Source organism: Suncus etruscus, chromosome 12 (genome assembly GCF_024139225.1).
Source record: "Suncus etruscus isolate mSunEtr1 chromosome 12, mSunEtr1.pri.cur, whole genome shotgun sequence".
Lineage (NCBI taxonomy): Eukaryota > Metazoa > Chordata > Mammalia > Eulipotyphla > Soricidae > Suncus > Suncus etruscus.
Genome location: NC_064859.1, coordinates 56,252,628 through 56,267,151, shown reverse-complemented (window position 1 = coordinate 56,267,151; position 14,524 = coordinate 56,252,628).

Below are 14,524 nucleotides of genomic sequence, written 5' to 3'. Positions count from 1 at the left end.
ATGGTGGATTATTTGGCATTTTAGAATATTTCCCACTTCAACAACTGTTTTTAGAGGGACAAGACATGTCAATAGTGAAACAATTCAGGGTAAGATCTACCTTTACTTCCTCTATCCTCCTGAAAGAATACATTTTTAAGTTCTCAGAAACTCTGTTTTGAGAAGTTTCAAAATCAAAATATACGGTTAAGTGCTAATTGGAATGGATTTATTCTCAAAATAAACAAGATTTCCTCACTCAGGTGAAGGAGGCTCAAACTTCACATCTCCCATCCACTGTCTCTTCTGTCTGTCTCCTCCAAACAGCCATATTCATAATCAGCACATAACCACATCATTTTGAGAACAGTCACAGAGCTATATTTAAATTTTGGGTGCTGCTGCCATGAATCCGATAGTATCTTTATAAGCTTGTTTGCAAAATGCTTACTTTTGCACACAGCTTTGAATCCGGATGACCTATCCCCCTACTCAGTCTTTCCCTTTCTTATTCACCTTCTGGACAGGGAGAAGTTAGGGGTAGAGATTTATTTCCAGGTTGACCCCATCCTATCAGTCTCCCTGCTAGTTTAATAAGAATGCTGGGTCCTGCCCTTAAGTCTAGGTTACAGGTGAGTAACTGAGTGTTCTCTGTTTTTGAAAAAACAGCTACTTCAATGAGAGTTTGCAAGGAAAGACATCCAAGATGCTGACCCCAGGGGACCTAAATTTCTTTCTGACTTTCAATGTCCAGGGGCAAAACCTCCACCCTGCCACTAGTCACACATCCATTCAATGCAAGATAATTATGCAAATATATACTAACTAGGCTTAGTTCCCTACTTAGACTTCCTTCCCACTCCCTGCATCCTCGCATGGGTGCTGACAGTGTTTTGGAAGAGTTACTAAATAGCTGGAAGGCTTTCTGAATATATCTATCCTGGCCTGTCAAAGCTAGAACAGCGACGGTCCATCTGGGCCTGGAAGACAATTTCCATGGTGTAAAATACTCTTTCAATTCTTTCCTACCAGAGAAAACCAGCTGGTGCTGCAGCAAGACAGCCAAATCCACAGTGGGTAGGACCTAGGCTCCAAGTGCGGGAGTGCCCTGGGATGACCCTGAAGCACATCATCTCAGCTTTGCAGAGCACAGTGAGGGAAGGAGATATCCAGGTTTTAGTGTCCCTGTCTCCAACTAAGGCTGAAGTAGAACTAAGACAAGGTAACAGAAGCATGTGTACAATGGATGAATGTGTCGTTTACTCAATTTTCTAGCTATTAAGCACAGGAAAGGAGAGAGGGAGAAGTGGGAGGAAAGAACTTGAAATTTTGGAACAAATGCCTCACTTCTTAACCATCTCATAGCCAAAACCCCTTTCTGGCTCATATCTGTTGTATGCTTCTATATACATTGCAAAATAATAAACATTATTTAAATAGGAATATATGGGCCCATTGGAGAAGTTGTTTCTTTCTTTGGAATTTCTGGGACTTTTCTCACCCTTTCATTCTTCTACAGACGGTATGTGAAGATGTTTCAGTACCAACCTAAAGAGCATATTACTAAGTCAAATGGACCAGAAAACCATTCATCCCCTACTGGATATCTTTGACAGCAAAAGAAAGGACATGGTCATTCTTGAACCCACTTCAGGACTAAGAATCTGATAAGAAATCACAAAGAAGCAAACCAATCAAGTAACATGAGTTCCTTAAGCATATCAGTTCAGTGCCACTAGAAATCAGAGGAGAGGGCCTGGCAATTGGCCTGCTAAGTTTGTTGTGTTGTTCAGAGTGGCAAAGAATAAGAGTTACAATGGAAGAGACAATTTCTCTCGTGTGTAATTTTTGTCCTGAAAAGTAATCTCAGAGCCCAGAGGCAAATGATTGTCAGACACCTTGAATAAAATGTTCTTGTGAACATATTGTGAACCTATTTGTGAACATAAACATTTGGTTTTCATCAGAGCTCCTGGGTTCGATGGAATGCCACCAGAAGTCAATCGCTAAACTTTCTGACATTTTCAAGTTTCTTCTAAGATATGTCTTACTGATATCTCTAGAACCCTGGGACTTAAAGAGATAACCAGTACTCTTTCTTTATTGTGTGCCTTGCTGGAACTTGGATAGATTTCTTTTTCGTTTCACTTCAGGTAATTACTTACCAAGTTTCTCTCCTTTCCCACATTATCCAGTATCTGGCCACACCATGTTAAGAGAGGTTGGTGATAAATTTAAATCATAATGGAGTGGCCTGAGAGATAAGCACAGTGATAGGGTGTTAGCTTTGCATGCAGCCAACCTAGAACAGACCCAGGCAGGGGTCCTCAAACTTTTTAAACAGGGGGCCAGTTCACTGTCCCTCAGGCCATTGGAGGGTCTGACTATAGTAAAAACAAAAATTATGAATGAATTCTTATGCACACTGCATATATCTTATTTTGCAATGAAGAAACAAAACAGAAACAAATACAATATGTGGCCCGCAGGCCATAGTTTGAGGACCACTGTATGGTCTCCTGAGCCTGCCAGGAGCGATTTCTTACTGCAGAGCCAGGAGTAACCCATGAGCACCACCGGGTGTGATCCAAAAACAAACAAAAAATTATGCTGGGATGTGTCACTGTAAGTCAATAAACACTCTTCTTTTTGTAAATTGCTTGTATTTAAGCACCATGGTTACAAAATTATTCATTGTTGGATTTTAGTCATACAATGTATACCATCCTTCACCAGTGCATCATTCCCATCAGCCATGTCTCCTATAGTCCTCCACCCTCAGCCCCCATGCTTGTTCTAGGGAAGGCAAATTATTTCTCCCTCTCTCTCTCCCTCCCTCTCCCCTCTCTCTTTCTCTCCATCTCTTTCTTCTTCTTCTTCTTCTTCTTCTTCTTCTTCTTCTTCTTCTTCTTCTTCTTCTTCTTCTTCTTCTTCTTCTTCTTCTTCTTCTTCTTCTTCTTCTTCTTCTTCTTCCTTTCTTCTTCTTCTGTGGTTTACACTATTGTTAATTGAGGGGCGCCTTGCCTGTTAATTTCTCTATTTTCAGTACCTAGTTCTTGTCTAGACCAATCAGTTTCCAACTATCATTATCCTAGTAGACCCTTCTCCCTTCTCTACTCTAGCTAAAGGCACCCCTCTTTGTGGCCAACTTTCTACCCTGAGCTGCACCTGTGGCTTTAATGTCTATAGTACCATTACTATACTATAACTTATATTTTTATATCCTCCAAATATGTGAGATTATTCTATGTCTATATCTTTTTCTCTAGCTCATCTCACTCAGCATAATAGTCTCCATGTCCATCCATGTATGAGTAAATTTTATTACTTCATTTTTTTCTTAATGGCTGCATTGTATTCCATTCTGTAGGTGTACCAAAGTATCTTTAGCCACTCATCTGTTGTCAGGCATCTTGGTTGTTTCCAGGTTCTGGCTATTATAAGTAATGCTACATTGAACATAGGTGTGCTGAGGGCATTTTGTATTGTGTTTTATAGTTTCTGATGCATATCACTAAGAATGGTACTACTGGTTCATAGAGAAGCTCAAGTTCTAGCCTTTTGAGGAATGTCCATGTTTTTTTTTCTTCCCAAAAAAGGTTGGACCAGTCTGCATTCCCACCAACAGTTAATGAGAGTCCCTTTCTCACTGCATCCATGCCAGCATTGGTTGTTTTTGTGTTTTGTGATATGTGCTAGTTTCTGTTGTGTGAGATGCAATCTCATTGTTAATTTGATATGCATTTCCCTGATGATTGTTGATGAGGAGCATTATTTCATGTGCCCTTTAGCCAACTGTATTTCTTCTTTGAGGAAATATCTGTTCATTTCTTCTTCCATTTTTGATGGGGTTAGATTTTTTTCTTGTAAAGCTCAATCAGTGCCTTATATATTTGAGATATTAACCACTTACCGGATGGTATTGATTGAATAGTTTTTCCCATTTTGTGGGTAGTCTTTGATCCTAGTCATTTTTTTTTTGAAGTACAGAGCTTCTGAATTTAATGCCATCCCATTTGTTTATCTTTGCTTCCACTTGATTGCCCAGTGGTATTTGATTTTTGAAGATGCCGATAGCTTCAATATCATGGAGTGTTCTGCCTATGTTTTTCTCTATGGAACTTATGGTTGCAGGTCTAATACCAAGATATTTTGGGGGGTTTTTGGGTCACACCTGGCAGTGTTCAGGGGCTACTCCTGGCTCTGTGCTCAGAAACCGCCACTGGCAGGCTCAGGGGACCATATGGGATGCTGGGATTTGAACCACCATCCTTCTGCATGAAAGGCAAACACCTTACGTCCATGCTATCTCTCCAGTCCCTAATGCCAAGATTTTTAATCCATTTTGATTTGACCTTTTTGCATGGTGTTAACTAGAGGTTTGATTTCATTCTTTTGCATATATTTGACTGGTTTTCCCAGAGCCCCTTGTTGAAGAGGCTTTCCTTGTTCTACTTTGTATTTCTTGCTCCTTTATCAAAAGTTTATTGTTTGTAAGCCTTTGGGTTCATCTATGGATATTCATTCTATTCCATTGATCTAAGGGTATGTCTTTATTCCCGTATCATGATGTTTTAATGACTACTACTTATAATACAATTTAAATACATTTAAACTGAAAGTGGGGAAAATGATTACTCCCAATTTTATTTTGCCAAGGATTGCTTTAGCTATTCATGATGTTTATGTCTCCATATGAATTTTGGAGTCCATATGAATTTTAGATCCATTTCTTTGAAAAATATCACTGGTATTTTCAGAGGAATTGCATTAAATCTGTACAATGCTTTAGGAAGTATTGATATTTTAATGAAGTTTATCCTTCCAATCCATGAGCAGGATACCTGTTTCTAGGAATCTTTTGATTTCTTTTGAATTTTGTCTCTGACCCACTGGTTGTTCAGCAGTAAACTGTTTCATTTCAGGTTTTAGAGTTTTAAAGTTATTATATTATGTCTATAAATCACCTCTATTTTCAGTTTTTTATGGTCTGAGAAGATAGCAAATACAGTTTCTATCCTCTTGTTTTTATGGAAGTATGCTTCATTACATAGTGTACGGTTTATCTTGGAGAATGTCCCATTTACATTGGAAAATGTTTATCCAATTTGGGGGGGATGAAGAGTTCTCTCTCTCTCTCTCTCTTTCCCTCTCTCTGTATATATACTAAGCTACTTTCTATTTATTCCTTCAAAGCCAAAATATATTTGTAAAGTTGTAGGCTGGTTAACCTATCAAGGAATGCCAAGGCAGTGTTGCTACTGATATCTTTCTTCAAGATTATCAGCAATTGTATTAAGTATTTTGATAGCTCTTCATTGAGCACATAAATGTTTAGATGTGTTATGTCTTCTTGGTACATACATCCCTTGATTAATAAGAAATGTTCATCTCTGTCTCATAACCTTTTTAAGCATAAAATTTGTGTTGTCTGATAATAATATGCCCACCCCAGCTTTTTTAAGGGTGTTGTCTGTTTTAATGATTATTCTTTAGCCTTTGAGTTTTAAGTCTATGTTTGCTCTGATTATTCAAGTGTGTTTCTTGTAGGCATCAAAATGTTGGATTCAAATTTTCAATCCATTTGCCACTCTGTCTCTCTTAATTAGTGTATTTAGTTCATTGACTTTGAAAGAGATGATTGTAATGGGATTAGATAGTCTTTATATAGGAGTTTGGTGTGTTTGTTGGTTGTGCCTTGCCTTAAAGTAGACCCTTCAATTTTCTTTTAAGGTTGGTTTTGATAGTGTAAAGTTTGTGAGCTGTTATCTACGAAGTTGTGTGTCTTTCCTTCAAATCTGAGTTTAAGTCTGGCTGGGTGAAGCATTATTGGTGAAACATTTGTTTTGTTAAATTTTGTCATTAAATTTGCTACTGTCTTCAAAACTTATGGATTGTTTGTGAAAAATCCACTATAACTATTAAAGATACTTCTTTGTATACAATTTTCCTTTTTGATCTTGTTGATATTAGTGTTCTATACCTATCTATAATATTCATCATTATGACTATGATGTTCCTTGGAGTTCTTTTCTTTGGATCTCTTTTAGCTGGTACTCTTTTGGCTTTAAGGATGTAGCTACGTACACTCTTTAGCTCTGGGAATTGTCAATGATGTCCTTGACTGTTGACTGGAATCTTTTTTCCAGGGTCTCTGGGATTTCAATGATTCTTATGTTGTCTCTGTTGATTTTATTTTAGACATCTATTATCACTTGTTCACATTTCTTGAAGAATTTTTTTATTGCCTGGTCATTTTTTGATGGCTCCTTTTTCAATGTCTTTTGTTGTGTGGAATTATTATGCAGCATTTATTCTAGCTCTCTGATTTTTGTCTTCATCAGTTTTAAATATACTGTTGAGGCCTTTCAGTGAGTTTTTCATTTTGTTTGCCAAGTTGTACAGCCCTGTTATTTCAGTTTGAATTTTTCTCATTTCTGCTTTCATATCTTCTTGAATCTTGGTTGTGGTTCTTTGAGTTCATTCCATGCATTTTTTGAGATCTTTGAGTATCTTCCATATTTCTTCTCTAAAGTCCTTATCTGAGAGGTTATATAGGTGCTTTGTACTTTTCAGGTCATCATTCTCTGTGTGTGGTGGAGGTCTGTGCTGTTTTCCTATTTCATGCTTGCAGTGTAGTGTTTTCTAAATACTATGCTGAAATTCATTGCCTATGAGAAGTTTATGACCATGGAGTGAAGCAGAGAGGCCACAGTCCTCTGTCTCTCTCCCTCATTGTGGGGTCAGCTCACTTCACTTGTGTAGGGCCCCAGAAAATAGTGGAAGTTCGATCTTTTCCCTGATCTTCTCCTGGTAAGGATCAGTTCACCTAGGGTCCAGGGCACAAGAGGAAGGCCAAGGCTTTGCCTTCTCAATCAACAGACTTAAAGCTAAATATTGCCAATATTAAGTGACAATGGATATAGGAAATAGACCATAAGAAATAAAACCTAAAAATATATATTTAAAATACTTTCAATTCAATAATCAAATTCCAAAGAAGAAAACACCAGGACGGATGGGTTTATCGTGAATAATAATACATATTTAAGAAAAATGTCGAAGACTTTGCAAAACCCGGCTCCCTGTGTGTGACACCAGGTGGGGAAAATCCATGAAAGTACACCGGCCCAGTGGGGCCCAACTGTGAAAAACTGTGAGTTTGACCTGTATATGTCTGTCTACTGTCCTCTTGCGTGAAACTCTTGCGAGTGGGGCAAAAAGAGGCTCCAGAAACCTCGCTCACCCAGACGCCATTTTCAGGGAGGGACTACAGAGCATGAAAACCGGCAAGACTTTGCAAAACCCGGCTCCCTGTGTGTGACACCAGGCAGGGAAAATCCATGAAAGTACACCGGCCCAGTGGGGCCCTTCTGTGAAAAACTGTGAGTTTGACCTGTATATGTCTGTCTACTGTCCTCTTGCGTGAAACTCTTGCGAGTGGGGCAAAAAGAGGCTCCAGAAACCTCGCTCACCCAGACGCCATTTTCAGGGAGGGACTACAGAGCATGAAAACCGGCAAGACTTTGCAAAACCCGGCTCCCTGTGTGTGACACCAGGCAGGGAAAATCCATGAAAGTACACCGGCCCAGTGGGGCCCAACTGTGAAAAACTGTGAGTTTGACCTGTATATGTCTGTCTACTGTCCTCTTGCGTGAAACTCTTGTGAGTGGGGCAAAAAGAGGCTCCAGCGAAGCACGGCCGCTTCGCTTCGCTACGCGGCCGTGCACTCTTTCTAAGGAAAGAACTCCATTGCAACAAGAAGAAAAAATCACACTAAGAACAGCGCTATATCACAGAAGCAAACATTTCTCTCCGGACTGTCTTCTCTGTTGCATGCTCGGGCCTAAGATTTGACCCAGTGTGAGGCTTCATCCATGGAGGACTCCCCTCCCTTAGAGGCAAGTCAGCCCATCCAGAAAGGAAGGAGCCAGAGGAGTGTGCTGTCTGCATCATATAGACAATGAATACCACCACAACACGTAGAAAAACCCACAATACAAGTGTGACAATGGGGAAACAACGCAGGCCAGCATCAGACATAGAGAATAAAGATGACAATTCTGAGGACCAGATAATGACCAACCAACTAATCAAACTCTCAGATAAGGACTTTAGACTAGCAGTATGGAAGATGCTCAACGGACTCCAAGAAACCATGGATCGAGTTGAACAGAACACTAATAAGAACCAAGAAAATATGAAAACAGAAATCACAAAACTCCAAACTGAAATAACATGTCAACTAACAGGACTGAAAAAGTCAGTAAACGAAGTGAATGACAAAATGGATAAGCTCTGGGACAGGCTATCAGAAGCTGAGAATAGACTTGGTGCTGTGGAAGATGAGATACATAACAATTCCATACAGCAGGAGAGATTGGACAAAAAACTTAAAGCAAATGAGCAGACAATGGAAAAATTAGTCAAAGAATGGGAACAGATGAAAATAGAAGTCTATGATAAGATCAACAGAAACAACTTAAGAATCATTGGAGTCCCAGAGACCCAGGAAGAAAATTTCCAGGAAGAATCAACGGTCAAGAACATCATTAAAGAGAAATTTCCAGAGCTAAAGAATATATGTGATCAAATCCTGCATGCCCGAAGAGTACCAACCAAAAGAGACCCCAGAAAAACCACCCCAAGACACATCCTAGTCACAATGACAAATCCCACAGATAGAGACAGAATTCTGAAAACAGCAAGATCAAAAGGGGAAATCATGTTCAAGCAAGCCTCCCTGAGATTTACAGCAGACCTGTCACCAGAAACACTCAATGCCAGAAAGCAGTGGTGGGATATTGTGACAAGACTGAATGAAATGAATGCTTCACCCAGAATACTATACCCAGCAAAACTCACTTTCCGGTTTGACGGAAGAATACATGGTTTCACAGACAAAAAACAGCTCAGAAACTTCACAGACACAAAACCAGTCTTAAGAGAAAAACTGAAAGACCTAATCTAAGACAAAACTACCCAAAAGACACACCAAATTTCGAAATAAAGATGGCGTTAAAACCCAGGACAATTCTTTCTCTCAACGTCAATGGACTAAATGCACCAGTTAAGAGACACAGAGTGGCTAAATGGATCAAAAAACTCAATCCAACCTTCTGCTGCCTACAAGAAACGCACCTGAATAGTCAGAACAAACATAGACTCAAAATAAAAGGCTGGAGAAAAATTATCCAAGCAAACAACACTCATAAAAAAGCTGGACTGGCCATACTAATATCAGATAATGCAAACTTTATACTCAGGAAGGTTGTAAGGGACAAAGATGGACATTTTATATTAATCAAGGGGTACGTAGAGCAGGAAGAATTCACTCTCCTAAACATATATGCACCAAATGAGGGGCCAGCAAAATATTTAACACAACTGTTGACAAATCTGAAAAATAATATCAACAACAACACAATAATTGTGGGGGACCTTAACACGGCCTTGTCAACACTGGATAGGTCAACCAGACTGAAACCCAACAAGAATATACTAGACCTGAGGAGAGAAATGGAAGAAAGAGGCCTAGTGGATATATATAGGACACTCCATCCCCAGAAACCTGGATACACATTCTTCTCCAACGTACATGGGACATTCTCCAGGATAAACTACATGCTGGCACATAAAACATACCTCCATAAGATTAAGAGGATAGAAATTTTGCAGACTACCTTCGCTGACCACAAGGCTCTGAAATTATTTGTGAACTCCAAAGGGACTCAGAAGAAACACTTTAACACCTGGAAGTTAAACAGCCTCATGCTCAATAACCAGTGGGTCCGAGATGAAATCAAGGAGGAAATCAAAAGGTTCCTGGAAACAAATGACAATAAGGCACAAACTATCAGAACTTATGGGACACAGCAAAAGCAGTACTGAGAGGAAAATTTATAGCTTTGCAAGCACACATCAGGAAGGAAGAAGGAGCTTACCTGAGTAGCTTAATGACACAGCTAATAGAACTAGAAAATGCTCAACAAAAGGACCCAAGACTAGGAAGACAGAAGGAAATAACAAAGCTGAGAGCAGAAATCAACAAAGTGGAAACTCAAAAAAAAATCCGAAAGATCAACTAAAGCAGAAGTTGGTTCTTTGAAAAAATAAACAAGATTGATAGACCACTGGCAAACCTAACAAAGAAAGAGAGAGAGAGAAACTTGATAACTTGTATCAGGAATGAAAAAGGAGAGATCACTACTGATATGACAGAGATTCAAAGGGTAATCAGAAACTACTTTGAAAAACTCTACGCCACTAAAAATGAGAACCTGGAAGAAATGGATAAATTCTTGGATTATTATAATCTTCCACGGTTGAAGGAAGAGGATGTAGCATATCTAAACACCCCCATCATCATTGATGAAATTAAAACGGTAATCAAATGTCTGCCGAAAAACAAAAGCCCAGGTCCAGATGGATTCACTAATGAATTCTATCAAACTTTCCAAGAGGAACTACTGCCAATCTTGGCAAGACTCTTTCATGAAATTGAACAAGCAAGAACACTTCCAAATAGCTTTTATGAAGCCAACATCACCTTGATACCTAAACCAGACAGAGATGCTACAAAAAAAGAAAATTACAGACCAATATCGCTGATGAATGCAGATGCAAAGATCCTCAACAAAATCCTGGCAAATAGGATTCAATGCCTCGTTAAAAAGATCATCCACTATGATCAAGTAGGTTTCATCCCAGGAAAGCAAGGCTGGTTTAACATCCGTAAATCTATCAACATAATACACAACATCAATAACAAGAAAAATAAAAACCACATGATCATATCAATAGATGCAGAGAAAGCATTTGATAAGGTCCAACACCCGTTCTTGATCAAAACTCTCAGCAAGATGGGAATGGAGGGAACCTTTCTCAATATAGTGAAGGCCATCTACCACAAGCCAGTGGCAAATATTATCCTCAATGGAGAAAAACTAAAAGCCTTCCCTCTAAATTCTGGCACAAGACAAGGCTGTCCTCTCTCACCACTCCTATTCAACATAGCACTGGAAGTACTTGCTATAGCGATTAGGCAAGAAAAGGATAGCAAGGGAATCCAGATAGAAAAGGAAGAAGTCAAGCTCTCACTGTTTGCAGATGACATGATACTCTACTTAGAAAACCCTAAAGACTCTATCAAAAAGCTTCTAGAAACAATAGACTCATATAGCAAGGTGGCAGGCTACAAAATTAACACACAAAAATCAATGGCCTTTCTATACACCAATAGTAATAAGGATGAAATGGACATTAAGAAAACAACCCCATTCACAATAGTGCCACACAAACTCAAATATCTTGGAATCAACTTGACTAAATACGTGAAGGTCCTATACAAGGAAAACTATAAAACTCTGCTCCAAGAAATAAGAGAGGACACACGGAAATGGAAACACATACCCTGCTCATGGATTGGCAGGATTAACATCATCAAAATGGCAATACTCCCCAAGGCATTATACAGATTTAATGCCATCCCTCTAAAGATACCCATGACATTCTTCAAAGAAGTGGATCAGACACTTTTGAAATTCATTTGGAACAATAAACACCCTCGAATAGCTAAAGCAATCATTGGGAAAAAGAATATGGGAGGAATTACTTTCCCCAACTTTAAACTGTACTACAAAGCAATAGTTATCAAAACAGCATGGTATTGGAATAGGGACAGGTCCTCAGATCAGTGGAATAGGCTTGAATACTCAGAAAATGTTCCCCAGACATACAATCACCTAATTTTTGATAAAGGAGCAGGAAATCCTAAATGGAGCAGGGAAAGCCTCTTCAACAAGTGGTGTTGGCACAACTGGATAGCCACTTGCAAAAAATTGAACTTAGACCCCCAGCTAACATCATGTACGAAGGTAAAATCCAAATGGATTAAAGACCTCGATATCAGCCCCAAAACCATAAGATATATAGAACAGCACATAGGCAAAACACTCCAGGACATTACAGGCATCTTCAAGGAGGAAACTGCACTCTCCAAGCAAGTGAAAGCAGAGATTAACAGATGGGAATATATTAATCTGAGAAGCTTCTGCACCTCAAAGGAAATAGTGGCCAGGATACAAGAGCCCCCCACTGTGTAGGAGAAACTATTCACCCAATACCCATCAGATAAGGGGCTAATCTCCAAAATATACAAGGCACTGACAGAACTTTACAAGAAAAAAAACATCTAACCCCATCAAAAAATGGGGAGAAGAAATGAACAGACACTTTGACAAAGAAGAAATATACATGGCCAAAAGACACATGAAAAAATGTTCCACATCACTAATCATTAGGGAGATGCAAATCAAAAGAACGATGAGATACCACCTCACACCCCAGAGAATGGCACACATCACAAAGAATGAGAATAAACAGTGTTGGCGGGGATGTGGAGAGAAAGGAACTCTTATCCACTGCTGGTGGGAATGCTGTCTAGTTCAACCTTTATGGAAAGCGATATGGAGATTCCTCCAAAAACTGGAAATCGAGCTCCCATACGAATCCAGCTATACCACTCCTAGGAATATACCCTAGGAACACAAAAATACAATACAAAAACCCCTTCCTTACACCTATATTCATTGCAGCACTATTTACCATAGCAAGACTCTGGAAACAACCAAGATGCCCTTCAACAGACGAATGGCTAAAGAAACTGTGGTACATATACACAATGGAATATTATGCAGCTGTCAGGAGAGATGAAGTCATGAAATTTTCCTATACATGGATGTACACGGAATCTATTATGCTGAGTGAAATAAGTCAGAGAGAGAGAGAAAAACGCAGAATGGTCTCACTCATCTATGGGTTTTAAGAAAAATGAAAGACACCCTTGTAATAATAATTTTCAGACACAAAAGAGAAAAGAGCTGGAAGTTCCAGCTCACCTCAGGAAGCTCACCACAAATAGTGATGAGTTTAGTTAGGGAAATAACTACATTTTGAACTGTCCTAATAACGAGAATGTATGAGGAAAATGGAGAGCCTGTCTAGAGTACAGGTGGGGGTCGGGTGGGGAGGAGGGAGACTTGGGACATTGGTGATGGGAATGTTGCACTGGTGATGGGTGGTGTTCTTTACATGACTGAAACCCAAACACAATCATGTATGTAATTAAGGTGTTTAAATAAATTAAAAAAAATAAAAAAAGAAAAATGTCAATAGTAATTTTTTTTTTGATTTTGGGTCACACCCAGTGATGCTCAGGTATTACTCCTGGCTTTGCACTCAGAAATTGCTCCTGGCAGGCATGGAGGACCAAATGGAATGCTGGGATTTGAAAGAGCATTCGTCCTTGACTGGCTGTGTGCAAGGCAAATTCCCTGCTGCTGTGCTATCTCTTCAGCCCTGTTAATAGTAATTTTTAATATCTATTAAGTTGTAGAAGTAGAGAGAATACTTCCCAAATTCCATTCAGTATCTTATTCTGATATAAAATATAAAAGAAATGAAAAAATATAGACTAATTTCTCTCATAATTTAATAAATACTCAATAAAATATTAGAAAATCAATCTAGCAACTTATAAGATTATATACCAGCAAGTGCAATTTCCTCTTAGTAGATATGGTTCAAATATATTTAAAAAAAACATATTACTATAGGGGCTGGAGCAGTGGCACAGCAGTAGGGCATTTGCATTGCATGCAAAAGACCTAGGACAGACGGCAGTTCTAACCCTGGCATCCCATATGGTCCACCAAGCCAGGAGCAATTTCTGAGCACATATCCAGGAGTAACCCCTGAGTATCACTGAGTGTGGCCCAAAATACAAATATTACTATAATTTATTATATTCATTGTCTAAGGAAGAATTTTTGGGAAGAAAGATTAGATCTGAAAAGATAGATGAGAAAGCAGTAGAGAAGAAAAAAGAAGAGGAAGGAACGAAGAAAATAATCACATGATCATATTATTGTATCCAGAAAAAGCATTTGAAATATATTCAGTACCAATTAGACATCAACTCTCACTGTTTGTAGATGTCATGATACTATATTTATAAAACCTAAATACTCTACCAAAAAGCTTCTAGAAACAATAGATTCATATAGCAAAGAGGCTACTAAATTAACTAGCAAAAATCAATGGCCTTCTTATACACCAATAATGACTGAAGAAATGGACAATAAACAAACAATCCCATTCACATTAGTGACACACAAAATGAAATATCCTGGAGTCAACTTAACTAAATAGGTGAAGGACTTATACAAAGAAAACTACAAAACTCTGCCAAGAAATAAAAGAGGACACAGGGAAATGGAGACACATACCCTGCTCATAGATCGCTCATTACAATGAAAATATTCCCCAAAGTCTCACTCATCTATGGGCTTTAAGAAAAATTAAGGACATTATTGTAATAATTGTGGAACCATAAATACCTAGCATAGAAAATCCCTATTGAAAAACATGAAACTGGGAAGCATCTCATTACCTACTATAAAGTCTACCTATAAAGCCATAGTGATCAAAACAGCATGATATTGAGCAAAGTCAGACTTTCAAACCAATGGCTCACAAAAGAATA